General features: G+C 31.8%; 1 protein-coding gene across 2 annotated transcripts in view; it reads right to left on the bottom strand.

The window, feature by feature from the left end:
- tinc (transmembrane protein tincar) overlaps window positions 1-11,889 on the bottom strand; it is a 907,523-nt gene extending 895,634 nt beyond the window's left edge. For both annotated transcript variants that reach the window (XM_075365745.1, XM_075365746.1), the window contains exon 1: window positions 11,703-11,889. The gene's annotated coding sequence lies outside the window, so the exon portion shown is untranslated. The remainder of the gene's footprint in view (window positions 1-11,702) is intronic.
- Between the last annotated feature and the right edge of the window lie 10,591 nt (window positions 11,890-22,480).

Here is a 22,480-nt window from a genome sequence, read left to right on the forward strand (position 1 = left end):
AGTTCGATTCCCAGTCAAACATGGCATTTTTTTGTCCTACAAAAAATCTTTCATTATGATGAACAGACAATATATATTTTTTAGAAGAGTGGAATAAAATTTAAGAAAATCTTTTCAGAAAATACTCATAAATAAGTTAAGCTTAACAAATTTGCTTAAATAAAATTTTTCTTTAAATCTAACGTAACAACTCCTTTAATAAAGGCTAAAATAAGAAAAACAAGTCAAAAATACATTTTCTGAATTTTATTTCCGAATTCTATACATTTAAAAATTATAGACAGTTCTACAACTCAAAAAAATTTTTTGAAACATATTTAGAACTTTTTCGTTTTATGCTCCCCACATTTTCGCATTTTTTCACTTAAAAATTTCTTAATATAGCACATTTTATAATAATTGATGAATAAAATATTAGATAAAATACATTAAAATGCTGTTTTATACCGGTCGTTTTAAACATATTTAACATATTAATCAAGGTTAATGTCAAATGATGCAATAAGGGATTAGAAAATGTAACTGAGAGAGGTATGTATGTAATGAAGCAAATTGTTCAAAACAGTGCGTATTTGCAGAGAAATTAAAAATATAATCTTTCTTTCTTTTTTCCTGTTTAGCTTCCGGTAATTACCTTTGAGATAATACTTCAGAGGATGATATATATGAGTGTAAATGAAGTGAAGTCTTGTACAGTCTCAGTTCGACCATTTCTGAGATGTGCGGTTAATTGAAACCCAACCATCAAAGAGTGCCGGTAGCCAAAGCAAAGTACCTTGGAGCCTGACTCGATAATAAGAGATCTTTTCAGCCTCATGAGGTCGAGGCTGTACAGAAAAGTAAACAAACAGTGGCTGCGGTGTGTACGCTAATGAGCAGGATTGGCGGACCTAGTTTGGCGAAAAGGAGGCTATTGCCATCGGTGGCTCGGTCCGTCATCATGTATGCGGTTCCGGCATGGAAACATGCATCGAAGAAGTAGAAGGCCCGGAACCAATTGTTAAGCCTTCAGAAGCCCTTGGCTATTGGGGCAATTAAGGCGTATCGTACAGTCTCGACCGAGGCAGCGTTGGCGATAGCCGGGATGCCGCCGTGGGATCTTGTAGCGGACGAAATGGTGGAAAGAGCAGAAGGGCAACCGAAGAGTCAGGCGAAAGAGGAAATATTGGATAAGTGGCAGCAGAGGTGGTCAAGGAGTCAGATGGGTAACTGGACGAAGAGGCTAATACCGCAAGTTAAGCCATGGCTGGTCAGGAAACATGGTGAAGTCAACTATGAATTGATGCAATTCTTGACTGGCCATGGCTGTTTTAATAAGTTCCTCTGTGATAGGAAGAGGAGGAAGTCGCCGGAGTGTAGGTATTGTAGGTAATGCGATACGGTTGAACACACGTGTTTAACTGTTTTACATGGGATTAGGCTAGGAGAGAATTGCTGGCTATTGTTAGTGCCACAACACCAGATAATGTGAGAGAGGCAATGTTGCATAGCCCTAGAAACTTTAAACTAACTGGTAGGATGGTGAGCAACATTTTGAAAAGGAAGGCGATGGAGGAAGTTGAAGAGGAAGAGAATGGTACCTAGTGGGGTAGTGTAGGGTGTGGCTGGGTAGCACCGTTCATGAGGAGTGCGATGCTGAGGTGTTGCACTTCCGATGAGTGAGCGGGGACTCCTGGTGTGAGTAGGAAGGGAAGTATAAAGACCGAGTCCCAATCGGAGGTCCCCTGTGGGGTACCTCTGATTTGAGGCAGGCAAATAAAGACCGAGACCGTTTAGGGAACCTCCTTGGGGGACCCCTGATTTGAGGCAGGCAATTAAGAAGATATAATCCCGGCTGACCGGGTGGTACCCCGTGCCGGGGACGGCATAATATCCGGCTTCGGCATGGTCACCCGGAAGGTTAGAGGCAATGGCAACCCTAGGACCGAGTGTGGTTCTGCGGCGGGTCCGGGCCTAGGGGGATGGGATCAAAAAAATAAAAAACAACCAAAGAACACCGGTATCCACGATCTAGTATTCAATTCCGTATAAAAATAACTGACTTTACTAGGACTTGAACGCTGGAACTCTCGACTTCCAAATCAGCTGATTTGAGAAGACGCGTTTACCACTAGACCAACCCGGTGGGTTAAATATAATCTAACCAAACTTAACGCTCGCTAACCTTGACTAATTAACAGTAATATTTGATTATTTAGATAATGAGTAATCAACCCACCGGGTTGGTCTAGTGGTTAACACGTCTTCCCAAATTAACTGATTTGGAAGTCGAGAGTTACAGCGTTCAAGTCCTAGTAAAGCCAGCTATTTTTACACGGACTTGAATACTAGATCGTGGATACCGGTGTTCTTTGGTGGTTGGGTTTCAATTAACCACACATCTCAGGAATAGTCGAACTGAGAATGTACAAGACTACACTTCATTTACACTCATACATATCATCCTCATTCATCCTCTGAAGAATTATCTAAACGGTAGTTACCGGAGGCTAAACAGGAAAAAGAAAAGATAATGAGTAATCGCAATAATTACTGAATTTATATATTAAATAATTGCAAATAACTGAATTTATTTCCTAAATAATCAAAAAATTTTTGATTGTTTAGTTAAGTTTGATTATATTATATTGATAAATTTATAATTATAAGCAATAGTACTTATATTTTTAATTTGTAAAATGTGTTAAGGAAAATGTTTAAATCGAGCGGTATAAAACAGCATGTTAGTGTTTTCTTTAATGTTTTATTCATCTATTATTATAAAACATGCTATATTAAGTAATATTTTGTATGAAAAATTTCGAAAAAAGTGGTGGGTGTAAAACTAACAAGTACCAAATACTTAAACGGGAGGGAGATAGAGCAAAAATAAAAAAAAACAGAAAAACATATTTAAAACGTGGAAGTTGATTTCTTGAAAAAATAATTATTTATTATATACGCTTTATAGGTAAAAACTTTGATTTAATAAAGTGTTTTCTAGCATGTACTAAAAAAAAAAATCAATGCCCCCATAAATGGAAATATTTGAGTTAAATTTGAACAAAATTGGTTTGGTCAATCCCGAGATAGAAGGCCAAACACAGTGCGACATATAGACGTACATACGAACACACATACATAAATTTTATTTTTTTATCTATATCGTTCGTTCTCAAAGTGGGCGATAACGCTCCCTTATGGGCTCCGGAGGCTTTCAGTGGGTGGGAGTGGGCGGTAGAAGGCCCATAAAAATTGGGAGCGTTCAGGCGGTCTAGGAGACGATCGCCTTACGTTATGTTTTCCTGATATTTAACTAAAATTTAATAACTAGTACAAAAAATTAAAGGAACAATATTTTACGATAAAAAATGATTGTATTCAAACTACTTTAAATTTTGCAACCAAAAGATTACGAGGCGAATAAAAAAAATAAAAAATAAAGCTTGAGTACTCTACTTTTTGGCAGTATACTTCAGATTTAAAAAATCATCAAATTAAAAAAAACCATTAGTGAGAAATTGCTCTCATTTAAAATGTAAGTTTCAACTCAAAAATAGGATATGTCATTTTTAAAGACAATAATTGTAATTGCTGTTTTAAGAGCACATCTAAAAAACAGCAGTTGAAATTATTATTTTTAGCAGATGGTAAGTTTAAAAATTTTGGGGACGCTAGAAAATGTTTGATTTTCAATGTGGGAGAAGGGCGAAGAAGTTTGAGAATCAATGGTCTAGATGAACTAGTTGGATCATAAAATATGAAGATTTTCAATATAACATCCTTTTGTCTTTAATATAACAAATATTCTATTACATAAACAACTACTGAAGTAACCGTAAAACAAAATTACGATCCAAGATAACTTTAGTATATTTAACAATTTATAATCTTTTCTTAATTTAATAAACATTAAATTAATATGTTAGAATATACTGAGTAATAGGCAACTATTAGAAACTAAATACTAACTAGGTAACTAAATACTATTAGAAACTAAACCAGGCGCACTTATCATAGTGCCTAGATAGGCATTATGTTTCATTTCCGCTTCAGTTTTGTTTACTTCAGACCTCAACGTAAAGCAAACAGATATTAGTTATATTCGGCCGAACCCACCGGGTTGGTCTAGTGGTGAACGCGTCTTCCCAAATCAGCTGATTTGAAAGTCGAGAGTTCCAGCGTTCAAATCCTAGTAAAGGCAGTTACTTTTATACGGATTTGAATCCTAGAACGTGGATACTAGTGTTCTTTGGTGGTTGGGTTTCAATTAACCATACATCTCGGGAGTGGTCGACCTGAGACTATACAAGATTACACTTCATTTACAATCATACATATCATCTTCATTCATCCTCTGAAGTTCTGAACGGTAGATCCGGAGGCTAAACAGGAAGAAAAAAAAAGTTATATTCGCAGGGAAAGTAAAAATGTAATTAAAAAACAAATTTTTTATCGAATTTTATTTTACTTTAAAAATACTAAGATATAAAGAAACAAACTTTAGAGATTTGACGGTAGATTATTGAAAATTATATCAACTAAACTCATTTAGATATGTATAAAGAGAAAATTCAAAACAAAGGACGCGTAGATAAAGTAATAAACACAAACAAAATTATACCACAAAGAATAATCTATGAAAATAAAAAGATCCTTATCCTTCTTTTTCCCCTTTAAAAGACCAAAGAACTATAACCTCCTTCCCTTAAAGTAAAAAGTAGAACGTAATCGCATATTATCACCTATACAGGTTTCACCGTACCAATGTCTAATCTTTTAATACTCCAATTTTCGTTTTACTTAATTTTAGAGTAACATCTTCAAAATGTTTATTATCAATATAATATGTACACAGTGCAAACATAAAACAAATTTGTTTTGATAAGAAAATCAATGAACACAAAAATTAAGCTACAATGATAAAATAAACAATACTCAATTGTGACCAATCTGTTTCATTAAATTAGTAAAACGTAACACAGATTTTTAACAAAGCAGACTTGAAAAGAAAAAAGCCATAGATTTCATAACTTAGTCAACCTTTTTTAAATTAATATTTTACTATCCACTTTTTTTTCAAAATTGTACATGATTACTATGTAATGACAAACAATAAATTAAAAACTAAAATATGAAAGATTTCATTGCCAAGTTAAAAAAGTTGACAAATACATCTGTTTGTCAACTTTTACGGCTTTACGGCTTTACTTTTACGGCTTACATGCACATACACACACAACTTAATTCAAAATATTTATCTTTTTAAATACAATATTTTTTTTTGTTTATTTAATTCAGTGATTCTAAAGCGCGCGCGCGCATATCGCATTTAATTCGCCCGGGTGTTTTGGTACTAGCAGCGACGGTCAGAACTAACTAAACTAATGTAATTTCACAACTTACATAGAACTAATTTCCCTTGTACGGTCAGAAGACAGGTGAACCAGCAAGCCTTAACGCACCAGGTACCGATTCTTTCGAGTTCGAGACCTAGCCAGACCGAGTTACTGTTTTACACTTTAAATATTATTAATGTATTTAATTCTACCGCTCACCTGTGACGTCACAACATAGCAGTATTATACACCATATTTTAGGATCGGGATGCGATTTTACAAATTTTTTTTTAATCTTTAACAAACGCGCCTAAGAAAAATATGACCTTAATCACGCGAAATCTCAAGATACTGAGGGTAACTTTGCTCTACAGCCTAACCCCCACGACCTTTTAAGTTCAAAATTTAATGGCATCAATGCTCCATATATAGAAGTAATCTGACCAAGTTTGGTCAAAATCGGTCCAGCAGTTGCGGAAATATAAGGCAAACACCGAACACACACACACAACACGTACATACGAACATTATCAGCCGGAAAATTTCCATCCGGTTTTTTGGATTCCTTATGTGTAAAACACGTCAAGATCCAGTGAAAACCGCATATGTTCAAATTGGTACGATTAAAATACTTTCACTTCTACAGCTATAGCGCTATCTACGCGGGAAAGTGAAAAAAACAAACAAGATAGAGTTACTGAAAAATATGTATATGTTATATACGCACAGTAATAAACAAATACATTAACTTACTCACCCACATAAACCTTTCATTTATACATACAGATGGAGCCAAACTTATTCGTTAGGGGTAGGGTCAAAAACCCTTTTGATAGCCCCCCCTCCTATTCATATGGACGCTCCTACACCCTTATATTTGGGTGTATGGTGTTGTGTAGCGTCCTAATTTTGTTTCTATAAAATCAATAACTATATCGAGTTTCCCAGTAGAATCCTATCCAAGCATATACATATATATATATATATATATATATATATATATATACATATATATATATAAAGAGATATATATATATATATATATATATACATGTATATATATAAAGATATATATATATATATATATATATATATATACATATATATATAAAGAGATATATATATATATATATAAAAAGAGAATAACGGAATACAAAAAAAGAAATAATAGTGTGTACATACAACGCGTACATATATATATATATATATATATATATATATATATATATATATATATATATATATATATATCTTCATGTGCAGTCTCTGTCTAAATACATGTCTAGAAAAAGAAAGAAAAAAAAGTATAGTTATAAGACGACGACGTGACTCATCACTTACACTGACATTTCATTACTAAAGACATTAAAACAAAATCAATTACAAAAACTGTCAATAATAAATCTAGTTATAATTCATGGCCGTTTATAATGTTTTGAAACTGATTACCTTTTATTAATTAATGATTTGATTGCTTACATCTAGTTAAAATTTTTAAATATGTATTCATACATAATATTTTAACTACTATTTTAAGTTTATATTATTAAAAAATAATTTATTAAAAATACAAATCGATCTAATTTCATCAATAAATTTAAATATTATAGATAAAATCTTAAATAATATTAATTGAATGACCTATTACGTATATATAACATATTATATACTACAATGAACAGGTTTTTATAGTATAAAAACCATACTAAAATCTAAAAATAACAATATTTTTTAAGTTCTTCAATAAATTTTAAGGTCCGATGTCGGCGTAAAATTAAAAGAAAAAATCTACCAATAATTGTAAAAATGCGAAAAAATTTTAATTAAAAGAGTTATTAAACTTTTTTTTTAATGCTTATATTTGTTGTCGCATCAACAATTAGTCATTAGCGACTTTCAGTGTATTGTAACTGTACAGGTAAATGTGTAGTCTTGAACAAACAAATAACGAAGATTGACCACTGAATGTAAAAATAGGTAGAGAAAAGAATATGGAGGTAGAAGATTTTTATTATTTGGGAAGTAGAATTACTAAAGATGGACGAAGCAGGAGCGATTAGAAATGCCGAATAGCACAACCGAAACGAGCCTTCAGTCAGAAATTAATTTGTTTACATCAAAGATTAATTTAAAAGTCAGGAAAACCATTTTTGAAAGTACATGTGTGGAGCGTAGCTTTATATGGAAGTGGATCGGAGTACCTGAGAAGAAAGATTAGAAGCTTCTGAAATGTTGTGATACAGGAGAATGTTAAAAATCAGATGGGTGGATAAAAGGACAAATGAGGAGGTGCTGCGGCAAATCGGTGAAGAAAGAAGCATTCGGAAAAATATAGTTAAAGGAAGAGACAGACTTATAGGCAACATATTAGGCATCCTGGAATAGTCGCTTTAATATTGGAGGGTCAGGTAGAAGGAAAAAATTGTCAGGCATGCCACGTTTGGAATATGTAAAACAAATTGTTAGGGATGTAGGATGCAGGGGGTATACTAAAATGAAACGACTAGCACTAGATAGGGAATTTTGGAGAGCTACATCAAACCAGTCAAATGACTGAAGACAAAAAAAAACAAGCTCAGGCCGACCATTCCTCAGACGTGTGGTTAATTGAAACCCAACCACCAAAGAACACCGGTATCCACAATCTGGTATTCAAATCCCAATAGAATCAACTACTTTTATTAGGATTTGAACCTGAGAACTTCGACTTCGAAATCAGCTGATTTACCACGACAGAGAACGTTTATGTTTTGGTCTTTCCACATTTTAAGTAAAAGTAGAATTAATAATTGTTAATTAAACTATGTTTAAAAGATAAAACCAACTTAAAAACTAAACTGTGGCTTAAAAATAAACTGAATTTTATTTTGTACGTACATACATACGTACGCGTACCGAAGTCACGCCGAAACTAGTCATAATGGATTCAGGGATGGTCAAAATGTATATTTCCGATGAAATCTGAAAACCGAAATTTTTCTTGATCACAATACTTCATTTATTTCGTACAAGGAAGTAAAAATCAAAATCGTCACTGAATAACAAATTTCGATAGAAATAATTCTTAAACCCGTCTGGACAAATGCTATATAGTCTCTTGGATAGTCAAACAACATTGAAATACTTTAATTTGAGATTTTTTTAAGGAAAATTTAATAAAAAAAAAAAAAAATACTTTGATGCATTACGAACTTATTCTGGTTCATATCTAAAATCCATAGTTACAAACGTATAATTCACAAAGAAATACTATATAACAATTCAACACTACATATGAAAGAAAACCACAAAAAACCAGATGTTATCCATCTTGACAGCAATGAAATATAACCAAACGAGTGAAATGACTATAACCTGAACTTATTTTAACAACTATTAACCGTAAATGATAAATATTTAAACATTATAATGATATCAAATGTACATCTTCGTAATTAAAATATTAAACATTACACGTTTATTTATGAAATGAGTGTAAGTAAATTTCATTGTTATAGGACCTTTTAGAATTCTGTAAACTCATTATTTTTTAATAAATATTGTTCCCGAAAAAACGAACCACGCAAAGTGAATTTATAATTTGTACCAAATAAAAACAGAAATGAAAACAATCTTAAAAAATATTTTGATTTAACAAAAATAAATCACATTTAAATAGCTAAGATTAAGCTCCAACAAAAACAAAGTTTATCATAAGAAAACTAAATACTGTCCAAGAATGAATAAAACTGTTATTCTGAGATCTGTAGTAGGTACTTTTTTACAACCCCCTTTTCGCATTTTTTCACATAAATATTGCTTAATTTAGGGTGTTCTATAATAATTGATGAATAAAACATTAGAGAAAACACATTAACATGCTGTTTTATACTGGTCATTTTAAACTTATTTTACATATGAACATGTTAGTCAAGGTTATCGAGCGAAGCGACCGTACATTAATGTCATGTGAAGTAATAACGGATTGGAAAATGTATCTTTCTTTCATTTTCCTGTTTAGCCTACGGTAACTACCGTTTAGATAATTCTTCAGAGGATGAATGAGGATGATATGTATGAGTGTAAATGAAGTGTAGTCTTGTACATTCTCAGTTCGACCTAAGATGTTGGTTAATTGAAACCCAACCACCAAAGAACACCGGTATCCACGATCTAGTATTCAAATCCGTGTAAAAATAACTGGCTTTACTAGGGCTTGAACGCTGTAACTCTCGACTTCAAAATCAGCTGATTTGGGAAGACGCGTTAACCACTAGACCAACCCGGTGGGTTGGAAAATGTATCTGAGAGAGGTGTGTATGCTGATTATTTATTAAAAAACCCTAAAATGGTAGGAGATCCGGCAATTACGGTAGAAATAGAAGAGTCTTTCAAAAAAAAACTACAAAAGAGGCAGATTTCTTTTTCCTAGTCAATGGGCATTTGGAGGTATTTGCAGAAAAATTATAAATATAAATAAGCAAACATAATCTACGCTCGCTAACCTTGACTAATTAACAGTAATGTTTTTATTATTTAAATAATAAATTCAGTAATTATTTATTATTTAAATAATCAAAACATTACAGTTAATTAGTCAAGGTTGGTGAGCGTACGTTAAGGGTGATTACATTATATCTATAATTATAAGCAATGATACTTCTTTTTTTAATTTGTAAAATATGTTAATATGGGAAATGTTTAAAATGACCGGTTACTGCGAAAACGCATGTTAGTGCATTTTCTCTAATGTTTTATTCCTAAATTATTAAAACACGCTAAATTAAGCAATATTTATGTGAAAAAACTGTGAAACGGAAAAACACTTTATAGTATTTTTTTCGATATTTATATTACACAATTATCAGAACTGTTCAGGTGAAAATTTTAAATTGCTACAAAAATATAGAGGTTTCTGTCCATAACAATTAACTAGATAACAACAAAAAAAAAGGAAAGATGAGATGTTTTTACATCATTCATATAGCATAGCCAACATAGTTTTAAAATGAAATTAACCTGTAAATTGTTTATTTCTTTTAAATAATTTGTTTGACATTTACAGTATTCCGGTATTTTTGTTACAAGTTTTAAATTCTTTTCATGGAATTTTTATAAGAAATAAAAAAAATTAAGGTTTACTTAATTTAATTTATTAACCTTTTAATAGTGAATGTTTCAATTCATACGTGCGCGCGCGCGTACACACGCACAAAAAAAAACACTAACCTAACTGCGGTACGATGTAAACGAAACTGTACAGTAACACCGTATTAATACATACTAAATGCTATTAGATGTGTATAGTTACGCTGTTAATAAACAACAAACTGAACTGGTGTAGTAAACAAGAATGAAAGGATCAGTATTTAAAATAGTATTACTAGACTACACGCGCCACTAATTATAAAGGACTGCTCTTTAAAAATATATTTCCGAATAGTATCGTATACATTTTTTAAAATAAATAAATCTGTAATAACAAAGAATAAAATTCTTAACATCGTCTCGAAGGACCTTTACAGATCATTTTATTAACTCAAATCGTTCTAATTTATTTACACGTAAACGAGTAGTATTATCAACCTGTTTCAATGCTTACAATAAAAAAATCATAAACAATGTGATACAACTATGAAACATAAAAATGTGAATTCTCTCCATTTCTATCTGTCCATGTACATAACAGGTTTGTTGTTTGTTTGTTTTATTTATCTCCCTCTCTTGTAGCTAACAATACTGAATGATTTACAAATCTGTATCTTTTCTAATCATTTATTTATGAATGATACCAGTTTTAAAATTATTTTAACAGAAAGATCATAAGTAATCTATTACAGATATGACAGTTGAATGGATTTGGTGAAACAACACGATAATGATATGGACTGAAGAATCATTCTGTTCGCGTCTCATTAATTAAATCAAATACAAATGAAAAGCAACTTCAAAAAAAACTATCTTTTTTATCTTTGATAACAGACTGTTGAGAAGAAAAATTTGAAATAGCTTTCAGTGCAAATCGATTACTTATTATAATTTATATTTGGTTATACCAAACGTCTGATTTCAGATACTTTGATAATTATTATTTTTTTTTTAATTTTATTGTTTTAGTGACAGATATTATTCATGACAGATATTTGGATTGTGTGATGTGATTAAGCTTGGAAAATTATTAAGTAACTTAAGAAAAATGGGAAGATTGACCGGCATTCGAACCCGAGACCTACCATATGATTTAACCGTTATCACGGAGATCGGTGGATCTACAAGTTTAAACTTAGGAACGTCATCATAAACTCTGAACGCTTACGTTAATAAATAACTCTCAAACATCAAAATTTAAAAACATGTCATGTGTTTTGTTTTTTTTTTTCTTTTAAGACAAACAAAAAATATTACCTTATAGACAATGTAAACAGTTCTTCAATAAAATTAAATACTTATATTCTCTTTTAAATCAGTCACAAAATTCATTACGGTACATTTACAAAAACTTAAAAAATTACACAATGCCGGGCGGTAACAATCACTACAAACATCACAAACAGTCAACCGGCACGCGACCGACTGAGTCACACGCGGTTGCCAGCTCCGTCTCCCCTCTATGAAAGAAACGCGGCGCTAGACCAGCGCCGTATTATAGTTGATGAATTCAACGCCTGAAGCGCTGTCTACCGTTTTAACTCGCTTCATTATTAACAAGCATAGCGCACGGCTTGACCGTTGCACATTCGCTATCAGAAGTGTCATAACGTTCTTTCACGTAAAAACTGATTTTATTCCTAATGACCTCCCTGCTCATACCTTATCGTTTTATCACGTACAATAAATTTTATTTATACATAAAACATCAGATATTCCTAATCGACTGCAAATTATCGCAAACCAATTAAATTTACATTTATTTTAAATTAAATTGAAATCAGTTAATATTAAATAATAATTTGAATTATTTTTTGTTTAAAAATAATCAGGTAAATCCTATTTTTATACATTGAGAGTAATTAGTAATCTTATATTTATTATTAATTTTTGCCGGCCTCCGTGGCGTGAGTGGTAGCGTCTCCGCCTTTCACACGGAGGTCCTGGGTTCGAATCCCGGTCAGGCATGGCATCTCACTCCGCTTCCGTATCTGATGACGCCCGCAGGTAGTAAGTATAAGGGATATGTATGTGTACCTCGTTAGTTTTTGATGTAAGTTTGCTGCACGGATATTATGATGTAACGTTTTTTATTTATAATTTTTTTTTCTTTACTTATGTTTTTGAGTATTTTGCTTTTGATGTATATTATGTCTTTACGATGTCTATCTGATCTTGGGCTAATTCTCTTGTTTCTTGGGGACTTATTGTACTATGTAGTATTTTGTATTTACTGCATTCCGTGAGGATTAGTTGTTTGACTGCAGATTTTTACTGATGTCTGAGGTATGCATATCGTGTAATATTAATGAATGTCTCGTTTCAGGAATTGTTTTTTTATGTGTTGGTTTAGATGATTTTTTTTTTTTTTGTATGATGTTTATATTCTTGTGAGACTTATTTTCTTGAGTTTTTCTTCTCTTGTATTTGTACATATTGTGCGATATTCTTATTTGTATGTAGTTTCATAATCCGTTTTATGTATCGTGATGTATGGTGATGTATCATGTTTGCTGTGACTGATTTGTTTTTGTTGATATTCCTATTATGATGGATGTGAGAGTGTGACGTATGACGTACGAGTGGGGCTACAACCTCCCTTCCAGAAGGAATGCTTCAGGAAGGGTGGTAGCCAGAGGTGGTGGTTTAGTCGGTAGTGCGCAGGTTTCCATACGCATATTAATAACATCTTGCTGCACCTGTTAGCAAACACACTGCTTAAGCGTCCGTAAATGGGATTCCCCACCTCTTTAACACACACAAAAAAGAAAAAAAAAGACATGGTATCTCTCATACGCTACAAATTTCTATTCGGGCTAAATGATCAAAGCAGTCGATGCCCGCACATCTCATTAAAAAAATTATAATTAGATATATTGGTGTCTAAATTGATTCTGGTTTGACGTGTAAAAATCATGTTAATAAGAACGCAAATGAAGCAAACAAATTACGTTCAGTTAATTTTTCTCCTCAATATGAAACGCTTTCACGACTGAAATCTCACAATCAGTTTATTTCAAATTTTGATTCGTTCAAAACTCTAATATAGCACACTAATTTAGAGCCCTTTTAGTTTACAGTCTGGAGTCTTTTTAGTAAAGTCCGATAAATATCATTTGCAATTCGACTGGTATGGTATGTTGTTACGCAACAGTACATTTGGCTTAATGAAGGCAAATTCAATCCTCATTTACCCTATAAATCCTAGCATGAGAAGCTTGTTGCTTCACATATTTAACTTCCGCTAATGTCTGCCCTAATCTTATGTTTTTCCAGCAGTGTAGAATTTCTGTAGAATATTAAAACCAGGGAAAATATCGCGATGTAAATTTTCATCTTGGTTTCCCAGCTGAATTTCTTTTACCTGCTAGTGTGTTACTCAGCCGGTTTTAATATACCTGGATAGCCTTACTTAATTAGCCGCCCATAGAGTTGGTCTAGTGGTGAGCGCGTCTTCCCAAATTAGATGATTTAGAAGTCGAGAGTTCCAGCATTCAACTCCTAGTAAAGGCAGTTACTTTTATACGGATTTGAATATTAGATGTGGATACCGGTATTCTTTGGTGGTTGGGTTTCAATTAACCACACATCTCAGGAATGGTCGAAATGAGATTCTACACTTCATGAATCATAAATGAGACTACACTTCATTTACATTCATACATATCATACTTATTCATCCTCTGAAGTAATACTTGAACGGTAATTCCGGGAGGTTAAACAGCAAAAGAAAGAATAGCCTTACTTTTAATTTTTCCGTCTGAAGAAATCACTATTCCTAGTTATTCAAAACTATTCACCCGTTCCAGATGTATTCCGTTCCTCCCTGTAGTTAAACCCGGTTTACCCTTCGGTTTCGTCCCACACATTACGTTACTCTCCTGAGGGTCCATCTCTAGACCGCTTTGTTCAAAAGTACTGGCCCATTCAGTTACTTGATTTTGTAAGTCCTCCTGATTAATTGCTAAGAGTGATACATCATCCGCATGCACAATTCATTTGATAATTCTGCATTATTATGAGTGATTTTTGAGTCACGTCAAGTCACCTACAACCAATATAGCTTAACACTTAACAATATTTCCATTTATTAATAAAGTAAATAAAATAGTAATTCTATAAAAGTAAAAGAAACAGTAATCAGTATAATTTCTGATGACGAAGTTTTCTTAACCAGAAATAATTACAATTTTTTTAAATAATTACTTATTAAAATTACTTTTCTAATATCGTGTACTAATATCACAGAATTGAATTGTAAAATTCAATATTCTATTAACAAAAACTGTACATCTGTTATGGAGTTTCCTTGTCAACAACATATACACTACATGTACATACAAATAGATTGTCATTTACATTCATTTGCAGTCAGATAAAAAATAATTTATTAATTAAAAGAAGAAAAGTAAAATTATTAAAGTAGTTCTATTATTATTTTACACTTAAAATATAATTTCTAATATCGATATTTTAAAAACTTTTCAAACAGATAATCTTATTTATAACATAAATATAAAACTTTCTCTGAAATTCTTTCAGAGAATTTAAATTTTCGACTATTCGAGTGTAATTTATTTAGGGTATATGTAATATATTTTTTCCACGTAGCAGCTCAATGGCTGAACCGATTTAGATGTATGAACCCGCATTGGAATCCATTCCGTCACCGGGAGTGTCATATATACGCACATAATTCAAAAGGAAAGGGAAATATTCTGGAAACTGATTTTAGAACTTGAAATACTGAAAAATGTTCATTCAAACATATGTCCGAAAACGTTTTGTTATCGAGTTTCGGCTAGCGAAACACTTCGCACGGATTTCAGTTCCCCCAGTGAAATTTTAGTATAACAGATGTAAACTTGATGGTTTCGTATGTTTTTTGACCTGAAAAATCTAATAAAACAGGTTTTAGAATTATATTTCCCGTATTTTTCATGATATCCAACGTAAAACTGAAAAATTCGATGACGAAAAGCTTTTATAGGTTTGAAGTAAAATAACATTGTTAAATGACTAATAAATCGCAAATTTTATAATCAAAACGTGTATAAAATTTTATTCTGAGAAAATTGATTCAATAAAGTCTATGGAAAACAAAAAAAAATCAACTTTTATTAGTAACAAACCTAACAAAAAAAGTTGACAACCCCGGAAGGCAACCCGCTTTCTGGGAAAGTCCTACAACTGTAGGTTGTATCTGATTCACATATTACACACATATACAAGCACAACTTAATTTAAGACATTTATCATTTTATTTAAATATAATATTTTTTCGTTTATTTAATTCAATGACTCTATCTAAAACGAGCACACATGCTGTATTTAATTCGCGCGGGTGTGGCGGTACTAGGGGCGAAGGTCGGCACTAACTAATATAATTTAACAACTTACATACAACAGATTTTGTTTCTACGATCGGAAGACTGGTGTAGCTGTGAGACTTAACGCACCAGGTACCGAGTTGGCCGGGCGATCGAGTTTGAGGCCCAGCCAGACCGAGTTACTTTTTTACGCTTTAAATATTATTCAATTCTACTATTTACTTATGACATCATAACATAGCAGTAGTTTTCAGCACTCCCTGTTTCTCGGCACTGAAAAGCAAGAGGAATATGAAAATGATGACATCACTGCAGAGGCGAATGAATTTAAGGATCGTGGCAGCGTATCGAACGGTATCAGTGGATGCGGCGGGAGTCCTGGCCGGGGTACCGCCGATCCAGATACGAGCTACCCAAATGAAACGGATTTATTAGGGCATGGACAGGGGAGATGCCACTAATCTCTTGCTATAAGAATGGCAAAAGAAATGAAACGCCGCTACAAATGGGTCGTGGACAAAGAAACTTATTCCTGAGATAGGACTGTGGCTGGGAAGGAAACACGTTGACGTGGGGGACTACCTGTCACATTTCCTCTTCGGTCAGAGAGTATACTCACACAGGTTTAGAAGAAGGGAGCTCTCAAATTGTGTGTACTGCGGTCAAGAGGACATTCCCTGCCGCATATTTTTTGAATGTCCACGTTGGGAGGATCTAAAACCAAGATATAACATACAAAAGATTGCCCCGGAGATAACAACAAAGTATATGTTGAGAAGTAAAGCGGAATGGCTAACAATAGAGAGATTCGTGGCTGAGGTCACACGAGCAAAGGTTGTGGATTACAAGAAGTGGGAGGAGTTACTTTAAGGAAAAAAACAACGACCGAGACCCTTGACTTTTACTTTTTTTTTAACGCCAGCAATGCCTCATATATGAAGTACTCTGATCAAGTCTGGTCAAAATTGGTTCAGTAGTTCTGGAGATATATAGTGATTTAGAGGTCAATACCGTACATACGAACATTAACATCCGGAAAATTTCAATCCGGTTTTTTGTGTTCCTTTAGTGTAAAGAACCGGTTAAAACCAAATATGTCCAAACTAGACCGATTATAACACATTCCCTTCTTGAGCTATAGCTGTCTAGACGAGATAGTAAAATGTTATGAATTTAAAAAAAATAAAAATATCTATTTTTATTACAATAAGTTTAGATCTTATAAATTTGAACCTAATAAATTTAGGACTAATAAAATTAAAATATTTTTAATTTACTTTTAAAAAATACTCATTATGGTTTATACTCTAATAATTTATTACACGACTGCCCAAAAAGGAGTTTAATGTAAATTATTTAGGGTGTGTTTATGTTTATTCCACCGTAGTAGTTCAACGGCTGAAGCGATTTTGATGTATGACCCCGTGTGGGAATCCTTACGTTGCCAGCAGTATCATAAGTATCATACGTATATATTTGTGAAGCGTATGACACTCAAACACACACGCGCGTGCGCTCTCTCTCTATCACGCGCACGCGTGTACACACTCACACACACACACACAAACATTTTTTTTTTTTTAATTTTCCTTATTAAGCTAACTTTGCAGGTTTACTGGTTTTTTTTGTATATATATATATATATATATATATATGTATTTTTTTTTTAATTTAAGTATTTGTGCAGTATAAAACCTCAATTAAAATTCAAGCTATTTCATTTAACTGTATAAAAAATTCAAATTTACCTCATGTATTTCTTAATTTAATGATGATCTTTAATTAAGAATGTTATCAATTAAATAAGAACGATATTCATAAATTTTTAAAAGAATATATGTTTTAAAAAATTAAAAAGATATGGAAACGTGATGTTATTTAGTTTAAAAAAAAATTAAATGACTGACTATCAGGAAGAAAAAGAATCGAATATATATGATTTAATGATGAAAATCATGTTGATTCTTTATTTAAAAGATGGATTTAATTTTCAGCTAACCCCCCTCGTAGCCGACATAGAATCACTGATTTACAACTGGAAGATTCTGTGGTCAAATTACGGTTAGGCATGACCTGTTTTATATATTAGTTTCCATACAATATTCCTTCTTACAAGCTTTAAGCATGAATATTTAAGATAGAATAAAGCTAAAACTAAGCTTTAAAATAAAGAGGTTATTCTCACCGATACGGCTAATCCGGAATAGTATTCCAAATTAGCCTTTCCCTGAATGAATCCTGCTTTTCCCTTTTTCCTTTTAAATTGTTAATATAAATAAAATAATATTATATTACATTATAAATATCAAGGACGATGACAAGAACTAATTCTCAGTTTAAAATTAATAATTAAAACTGACAAGTTACAAAGCAAACCAATATATAGATTTCATTTATGGAATTTTCAAAATGCATATTACTCTGTCGATAGAGAAACCATTCATTAAAAGGTTTAGAAGAATAGTAAATTGATCAAGACAGCTAATCTTTTTAAACTTACTGATGCAATCTCCGAAGTTAAATTCTGGGGAGAAACCAGCATACCATTCCAAATCAAAACGGAATTAAGATAGATAGATGGTCATTTATTTTTCAAAAGTGAAATTATGCCAAACATTACAAATTTCAACAAAAAAAATAATCCATACCAACTTTGGAAATGTAAAAACAACGAAAACCTTTAAATGTTTATGAAATATAATCAACAATAATGGAATAGAAGAAAGTTCTTACAAGTAAACTGAAAAAATGAAATAAACTAGCGTTTTTAACTAAACATATTTATAATAAAAAAACTGATACATTAATGCCAAAATTAGAGATTACAATACAGTAATTAAACCTGTTATTCATTATGATACGGAATCAGTTTATTTAAAAATTTTTTAAAAGATAAAAAGGGGAGTCCTCTGAAAAATACATGGATCTAAAAAGGAACAAAATCTCTCCAATAATTAAAAAAGCATGGTGCGGTGGTTTGTTTGTTAGCTGTATGTGCTCGTATTTTTATTTTAGCAGATATTGGAGCAGAGCTGACCGCATGGTGTGCCGGGTGGCTGCGCGCAGCCGACTCTCTCCCGCTCCCTGCGCCTTTTATTTTGAATGAAGTGTTTCATAAAAAAACAAAAGTCAAGAAATAGCTAATTTTTATAGGCTAGAAGCAATCCGTTGTAAATTAATTTAATTTCTAATATAAAATATTTTGAATTATATTTTATATTTGTATTTTTATTTATTTATTAAATTTATTTAATTAATTTATAATAAATTTATTATTTTATTTATACCGAATGAATTAAAATTTATTAGGTGATTATTTATTTATTTATAATTTATTATTAAATTTAAAACAAACATTAACAATTCTTATTAATATTTTAATTAATTATTTTTATGATTATTCTTCAAAGTGATTAATAAAAGAAAGGAATTACTAGTTAATATTTAGCAGTAAAAAAAAAGGATTCTTCATTTAATGGATTATTTAAAAGAACGTCAAACGAACTGTGGGAAAGAAAAACTAAGAAGCACAGGGAGCGGGAGAGTGTCAGATACGCGCAGCCGCCCCCACATGTACTCTCTGCGCCAATAGCAGCAGAGCAAGAAGCGGCAGCTGACCCGGCAACTAAAACAACCTCATACAAACACTCACAAAACTAAACGAAGAAGACGGCATCCCCAAGCCAACTCCCTGTTATCAATATTTCATTGTAAAAGCTTTTGTTGTTAAATTTTGTTTTTGTATACGCTAAATTTATGAACTAATAATAAATACTAAATTCATATTTAGCTACAATTGGCCAAGACATTTAACAAAATCATGTGTAATGAAACATAAACCATGCAACATTTTTGCAGCGGACTGTTGGCCGGCCTTTTTTTTAGTACTCATAAATTAAGAAAAAGATGACTAAGATTTCTTGGATGTACAATGAAAATGAATGAACCTAGATCGAACAAATAAATTTCTGATAAAAGTTTTAAGTAGAAAAACCGTCAAAGTTACATAAAACAAATGAAAACAGAAATGTAAAAATTCCATAAGTTCTAAAACAGAAATTCAATCTTACTATGGGAAGTTTCTTGTACTCAGACATGACTCTAGAAAGTTCTTGTACAATTAGAACATACATGAGGAAAAAGTATATACACTCAATATTACATACAGTCGATTTGTAGGAAATGGGCTGAAGAATAATGGCCAAATCAGAACAGATGAAGAAATTATGAGAAGAAATATATTAAAAAAAAATTCTATTCGTACAAAAAAAAGAAAAAAACTCTTACTATAAAAAATAGAATTACAATTTAAAAAAAATATATAACTAAATTAGAAGATTGCATCCCTCAACTTTTTATAGAATTTCAAACATTTTAGTCCAAAAATTTATTTTTAAAAATAAACAAATGGAATTTAAAGATAAGTTTACGAGATGTCAAGTTGTTGCAAAATTTTTAAAAAATATTTTATAATTAACAAATAATAATTTCGATATTATTTCAATTCATAATTCTTTGTCAATCATTTTTTTTTTCTTTAGAAGCGTGGATCTCAAAATATTACAAGAAATAATAGAAGAAAATATGGGATATTGCTCTTATATAAAGTGATTTACTAATCACTTCATTCCACCAATATTATGGGATATCCACCAATATTATAAATATGGGATATTGCTCTTATATAAAGTGATTTACTAATCACTTCATTCCACCAATTTTTCAGATATTATCAAAAATTTGGATGGAAATGTACATCAAAGTTTGCAAACTACAATATCATCATCATCTGGTGTACTGCCTGGTGGCAAATTCCTTACACCACTGCTGTCTCTATCTGTTTCTTGTCCCAAGAAATATTTGTTTCTCTTTCATCCCCTTATAGTTTTCAATCTTCACCACATCCATTAACTTAATTCTTCTTCCTCGTTTACTTTCTTCTTCTATTGACCCTTAAGATGCAACTGTCAAGATTTCATTTCCTCTAATCAGTTTACTTTTCTTTTGTGTACTTCCCGTACTAGCAGTCTTTCTTCTTTAATCTGTTCATTACTTCTTAATTCATTACTTTATCCGTTCATCTTCCTTTCTCCATCCTTCTCCATACCCGCATCTCAAACGCCTCAATCCAGTTCCTCTACCTCTTTATCATCGTCCATACTTCCCTTTCATACAACAAGACACTCCATACATATCATTTAGCTAATTTCTTGAGTAACCGTGGAATATTCCGCTGCTTTTTCGGTTTCCGAGTAAAAAATGAGCAATATGCGATGTAAAACTATCAATAAATGTGGAACTCGATCGTATATGGCATACGTGACAGTAAATTGTGGTATGAGTTTTTTCGAACGTTATAGCATACAACCACACTCTACCCATGAATCAACAGGTTTTCTTCCAGCTTTCACCGTAGTGGATATCCTCACAGAACATAGTGGCAGTATTGTATATAATTAATTATATGTATATAATTAATTATTAATATAATATAACATGTAACGTTATCATATGCAGTTAACAACATGGATACGTAATTCTGAGGAAACAGGTTTAGCAATGAAGAAGAAACGTCCAGGCAGTATGCGTATAGTTCATACGTCAGACAATGTCGAGACGTTCAAGCTGCTGTCATAAATAAGCTCAAACCGTTCAATTTGTCACCTTTACATGCATTATTCAAGTGTTTGAAGAATATTATTCCAGGGCTTAGTTACTATCAGTACTAGTTACACATCGTCTAGGAATGAAACCAAACGATCGCATATTGCGCCATCAGTTCTGTTAACGTATAATGATTGTAAAAATAAATGAGGACATGATTTAATAAACAAACTGTGGTTGTCGGATGAAGCTTATTTTCATCTTAATGCATTTATTAATACATTAATAAATGCATTATTATTAATGCATTTATTAATAAACAAAATTTTCGTTTTTGGTGACAGAAAATCTTACATAACTACATTAGCGCCCGCTACAGATCAACAAGATTATCATTTTTCCAATGGTAAAAATAAGTAATAATGGAAAAGTAGAAAATAAAAAATATCTAAAAATATGTTTTAAAACACCATTCTTAAATTAAACACACTAAAAGGTAAAAAATAATTTTATAACGGTATCTCAGAATGGATTTGATAATGATATGTAATATTTGAAAGTCATAGTTTCAAATTAAAAATTTGATGTTTTTTGGCAATTTTTTTCATATGCGTGATATGGTCTAAAGAGTGGGAAGCAAAGATTTGTACTTTGACATGAGCTCCCCACTCCTTAGGCCATTCATCACTCATATGAAAAAATTGGCAAAAACATCAAATTTTTAATTTGAAGCTATGACTTTCACATAATCTTACATATTGCCATCAAAGCTTGTTGTCAAATCCATTTTGTACCGTTCTAAAATTATTTTTCCTTTTAGTGCGTTTAATTTAAGAGTAGCATTTTAATTTTTTTTTTACATATTTTTTATTTTCTACTTTTCAGTACATTTAATAAAGAGTGGTTTTTAAAAAGTTTTTTTTATATATTTTTATTATTCTATTGTTGCCTGCATCAATTTTTAATCCTGTTGTCACCATTACTGGATACATTCCTGTTTTTTTCTGATTTATAGTCATTAATTTCAAATTTAATTTTGTTTATTTGTTGAAAAGTCTATTTATTGCATGACTTAACACTATAAGGAGATAAAATGTTTCA

This window comes from Lycorma delicatula, chromosome 5, assembly GCF_047948215.1.
Source record: "Lycorma delicatula isolate Av1 chromosome 5, ASM4794821v1, whole genome shotgun sequence".
Lineage (NCBI taxonomy): Eukaryota > Metazoa > Arthropoda > Insecta > Hemiptera > Fulgoridae > Lycorma > Lycorma delicatula.